Consider the following 5,904-nt stretch of genomic DNA (forward strand, 5'->3'; position numbering starts at 1 on the left):
AATCACTTACTTGTTGAGGTAATAAGTTGCTAAAATTTCAAAATTTCAAAAACCCCTCTTTTTCTGATATTTTCGGTGGGGAGAAGACATGGAGAAGAAGAAAAATAATAGCTAGGCTTTTAGGCATTATTTTATCACCAATTCATGACATCATTCACCTAAACTTTGACTATTTGACCAACTTTGCTTCCTATGGCCGGCCACCTTGCTTCTAGGGGTCAAATTACTCTTTAAAATCCCCTAATTTTATTTCTCTAGCTATTTAACATATTTGGGTACTAAAAAGCAACTTTTACCTTTTATGCAATTTAGTCCTTTTTCGCAATCGGGCTCACAAACGTTAAAATTGACTCACCAAATTTTTCATACACTAATATAATCATGTTATAACCTCATAATTATAATAAAATAAATTTTCAAACTTTATATTTGTGGTCCCAAGACCACTGTTTTGACTAGGCCCTAAATCGGGCTATTATAGCTAAAGTATAAATTATGGAATGTATTGGTTAATATGATGATTAAAGTAGTGAATTTTATCATTATAGATCAATAAAACTGAGATTTGGGCTTAAATCAGAAAGTACGAAGTTATGGACTAAAATGGAGTAATTAGCCGAAATTGCATTCGAGGTAGGTCCGTGTGATTAAATAAGCATGATATCCATGTTATTGTTAATATGCTTGAAATCTATCTTGCTATCATTGTATTGAATTATATGTTGATGATATTGTACATGAGAAAGTGATGCCAAATGTTAATAACATTTGGGTGATGATTGGATACATTGGAAATTTGATGGAATATGATATTTCATTGAAACGAGTAAGTTGGGTGTAAATAAGGCAACTACATTGTTATCATATGTGATTGAATTATTATAGCATAAATTTTTTATTGTAAATATGAGTATGTATGAATAGAATTGATGTAGTAGAAACTCCCGGTTGAACCTTAGGAATAAATCGAATATTCATGCCATGACATTTGGGTCATTTGTGTGCTAGTGTAAGACATGTCTAGGACATGCATCAGCAACATTATGAGAGCCAGTGTAAGACCATGTCTGGGACATCGCATCGGTATTGAGATGAGAGCTAGTATAAGACCATGTCTGGGACATGGTGTCGGCCTTAATCGCGATAGTCAGTGTAAGACCATGTCTGGGACATGGCATCGACTTGATGTATGAGCCAGTGTAAGATCATGTCTGGGACATGGCATCGTCATCCTACCCTATGTTTGGGGCTTATCAAATATCCTTTAGTATTCTGAATGGTTCAACGGAGATATTTACGGTTTAAGCTAAATGAGAAAGGTTATGACCATGTTGTGAGTGGTACAGGTACCTATTTGAAACGTATGAGATGTGAGCTCGATATATGATTTATGAATTGTATTTGATAGTGTTGTGTAAGTTGTGCTTATGTCCATTTATGTATTATGAACAAACTATGAAATGTTGTGAGCATGTCGAGAAGGTACAGGTATGTACTCGAAGCTCAAATGCTGTTACGATCATGAAATGATGCAACTTTGGTAAGGATACAAATAAGTAAGATATGCCTACGAGAATGAAATATTGATGACCTTATGATTATGGTTCTCTGCTTATGATGTACTAATATGTATTTTCACCATGATGTTTAAAATGGTTTGTAAAGCTGTTATAAGCTTAGTTACCATTATTTTACACTAAACAGATTTAGGACAGCTGCAGTAGTCCAACTTGGAAAATACACAAAAAATAGTAGAAAGAGGGTTAGAGATTGAATAAAATATGGAAATTAAATCTAATCGAGTCTAGTATCTCATAAAGGAAATGGGGTAAGAAAAAGAATTTCATATTCTAAGATATTTGAATTTGTGTGAAACAGAGTCAGAACAATTTTGAAATCCCCTGTTCTAATTTGATAAAATCATTAAAAATTTTAAAAAAATAATTATGGGTTATAATTTATATTATTATATTCTTAAATGAGTATATTGTCAAAAGAAACAAATGGAAACATCATTCGAATCTCGTATGAGAAGATAATTAATTTTTAGTGAAGAGGGGTTAGAACTGTCAAATAGCAAAAAAAAGGGTAACCTTAAAGAATAAACTGTACTAATTGGCTAAACAAAAAATTCTAAAAATTTTATGGTAATAATATATGTGAGTCTAGTTTCAGGGAAAATTAGCGGATCTTAATTTTTAGTTTGGTAGCTCCAAATATAAATAATTTAGTGACTGTCACTCAAGAAAACAGCTTGACCTGAGCATAAGTAAAAGTGCAAATATGGTTGTATTACCTTGAGGAGCAAGTTGATAATTGCTTATTATTTTTCATGCGGTCTTACTAAGCTATGAAGCTTACTCCCTTCCTTTCCTTTTATTTAGTGTAGTCAGGTTAGCTCGGGATTGGAGATCGTCGAAGGCAGCATCACACTATCAAGCTATCATCTTTGTAATATTGATATATGTTAAACATTTTTAAGTGAGTGGCATGTATAGGGAATTATCTTTATGTTATGTGTTATTATGATTAGACAAATATGTTGGCTTATATTGAGTTATTTGTATATAGCCAAGAGGAGTGTCTTATTTTGATTATGGTTTGTGAACATATCTATCTATGCTATGTTCTAATGCTCATGATAAGGTGGTGTGATTATGCTTGTTGGCCATATATGGTTGGTATTAATGCTATGAATGTATCTTAATATGAGATGTTAAATCATTAAAATGATGTCACGATATGTGTCCTTAGTGTGTATAAAGATTTGAAGGATTAAGGGTAACATAAAGGCTTGGAAAATAGCCTAAGTGTTAACCACACGAGTAGAGACACGGCCGTGTGTCTCAACTGTGTGGGGGATACGGCCTTAGCACACGGGTGTGTGACTTGGCCGTATGACTCTAAATGTTTACTGACATCATAAAGAAAAAGTTACACAGTCTAAAGACACGAGCGTGTCCAAGCCACAGGGCGTGTGAAACCCACACAGACCTGTGACTCTCTAAAGTGTGAAAATTTTCTAAGTGTTGCAAAAGTTTTATATGTTTACGGTTTGGTCACGAACCACCCTGAATGTATGTTTTGGGCCCTGTAGGCCCATATCATATGTATGAAAGTTTTTTAAATAGAACGAAATTTTATAGTTGTTTTTTACATGATTGACTGTATTTAAGTCTGGTAATACCTCGTACCCTGTGTCAACATAGGATATGGGTAAGGGGTGTTACACATACACATTTATAAACTTCAATGGTATTTAACATGGCTTAAATATTTCCATAATCCACCTTGGAAAAGTCTATTGCATGTTAACCTCATCTCATTAGTTTAGCACATGTTAGGTTATCCTTTTTGTATTAAGGATTACCACTTCAATAATCACATTTTATACTTGGCTCATTTTATAACTCATTGCCAATTATGACCTAACCATCTCCAAATAATTTGGCCACATTTTACATGTCCATTCATTATATACCACATCTAACCATCACATGAAACATTTGAGCATAACTAATAAACCATAATTTATACATATTTTATCCCATGCTAAGCACATTTATGAATGATTTATCCTTAGATTTGGTGAATTCGATGCTCCTAATCCTTTAATTTCTTGTTTTATACTTAGGTGAGCATAGGAGAGTAAAAAGATCAAGAAACAGGCCAAAAACGGAGAAAATGGGTCAACGTGGGAAATAAACACGGCCTAGACTTCCACACATGGGTAGTTCACACGCCCATGTCTATTTAACAGATTAAAACATGGCCTAAGCCATCTCACACGGGTGTGTCACACAGGGGTGTCCCTGTTGAGCCCAAGTCTAGTCCTATTCGGAAAAAGGCCACTCTTGAGGGTTTCGAAGCATTCTAAAGCCTATATAAACACCCCAGAAGGTACCTAGAAGGGACATAGAGAGTAAGAAGGAAAGAATTACTCAAAGGAAGCCGATTAATCCATCTTAGAAGTCGAATTCACCTTCAAAATTGAAGATCTCCCTTCAATTCCCTTCAAGAGTTCTTGGGTTTTCTTTATGTTTTGTTATCATTATTCTTTTAAGATGTTTTCTTTCATAAATATGAACTAAACCCCCTAAATACCTAAGGGGAATGAAACCTAAGACAGATCTTGTTATTATTATCTGAATTATATGATAAATATTTGATTTGTTCTTAATTATGTGTTCTTAATTCTTGCTTTGATATTCCAGGATATTAATTCAAGTTTTGATGTGCTTATTCAGAGGAGCAAAAGTCCCTGTCTAAGAGTAGATCTAACATAATTAAGCGGAGTTGATTGCACGCCTAGGATAGGGTGACATAATTTTGCTGAATTAGGGTGAAACCTAATAAGAGAATCCATAAATCGAGTTAATGCAACACTAGGGGTTTTAATTAGAATGAGATTTCAATAAATCAACCTAGGGTTAGACGTTGTTAGTCTCGAGAGAGATAATAATATAAATTAAGAATTTCTACGGATTAAGTCAGATGAATAAATTGTCTAATTCAGAGTCAATAACAAGTGAAGTCTAGGTGGATTTTTCCTTAGGTATTGTCCAAATCATTTAGTTTTCCCAAAAGTTATTTCCCCCATTCACTTTCTGTGCATTCTAAGTTTAGTAATTAGTTTAGATAAAATGAATCTCTTTATTTTTAGGCTAGATAATAAAAAGAAAGTTAATACTAATACTTTTAGTTCCTTTGGGTTCGACATTCCACTCTTGCCATAAGCTATACTACTGTTTGATAGGTGCGCTTGCCTTTGTCATGATAATGTTAGTTTTCAAGAATGGTCATTCATAAATTATAAAACTTATCACGATTTGTTCACATCAAGTTTTTGGCACCATTTTCGGGGAACTAAGATATTAGGAACACTTAATTTTTATTATTTTAGCCATTTATTTTATTGTAATTTAAATTTTATTTTAGTTTTGTTAATTTTACTAAAATTTCTTTTTCCTTCTGGCAGGTTTTTATAGTTTATGACTAGACGAAACCCGTCGGGACCATTGCTTTTTGACAGTGAGATCGATCGAACAGCTCACAGAAACCAAAGAGAAATAAGGCGGAGCCTAATATACACAGAGCAAGAGATATTTCCACCACAACCGAGGAGATGGCTAAAAATCAATAAATTTCGCTACCTCCTGCGATTGTTTCTGATCCAGTAAATCAGAATCCTACGCCTCGTACTATGTATGATTATGCTAAACCTACTTTAATAGGAGCCGAATCAAGTATAGTTAGACCCGCTATTGCTACAATAATTTTGAACTGAAACCTAACACGGTTCAAATGATACAACAGTTTGTTCAGTTTGATGGTTTGCAGGATGAGGATCCAAATACTCATTGAATTTTCTAGAGTTTTGCGACACATTTAAGATCAATGGCGTTTCTGACGATGCCATTCGCCTTCGGTTTTTTTCCCTTTTCGTTGAGAAACAAAGCTAAAAAGTGGTTGAACTCGTTACCACGAGGGTCAATTACTACTTTGGAACAAATGACTGAAAAATTCTTACTTAAATATTTTTCGCCGACTAAAACGGCTAAGTTGAGGAGTGATATCTCTTCTTTTTTGTAGATGGATCTAGAAACACTCTATGATGCATAGGAGAGATACAAGGATCTATTGAGAAGGTGTCCTAACCATGGGTTGCCTTTATGGTTGTAGGTTCAAACGTTTTATAATGGTGTGAACCCCTCAACAAGGTAACTTATCGATGCAGCTACTGGTGGGACTATCAATAACAAAACACCTGAAGTGGCTTATGAATTTATAGAAGAGATGTCACTGAAAAACTATCAATGGCAAGTCATAAGAACAAAGCCAACAAAAGCAGCCGGTGTTTTCAACCTCGATGCGATTACTATGCTATCTAACCTGGTAGAACTT

The 5,904-nt window shown here is 34.2% G+C and overlaps 1 non-coding gene across 1 annotated transcript; it reads right to left on the reverse strand.

Moving 5' to 3' along the window:
- Nucleotides 1-5,559: 5,559 nt before the first annotated feature.
- LOC121210616 (small nucleolar RNA R71) lies at nt 5,560-5,666 on the reverse strand. The gene has a single exon (XR_005905730.1). It is a non-coding gene; the product is annotated as a small nucleolar RNA R71 (small nucleolar RNA).
- Nucleotides 5,667-5,904: the final 238 nt, after the last annotated feature.

Source organism: Gossypium hirsutum, chromosome A11 (genome assembly GCF_007990345.1).
Source record: "Gossypium hirsutum isolate 1008001.06 chromosome A11, Gossypium_hirsutum_v2.1, whole genome shotgun sequence".
NCBI lineage: Eukaryota > Viridiplantae > Streptophyta > Magnoliopsida > Malvales > Malvaceae > Gossypium > Gossypium hirsutum.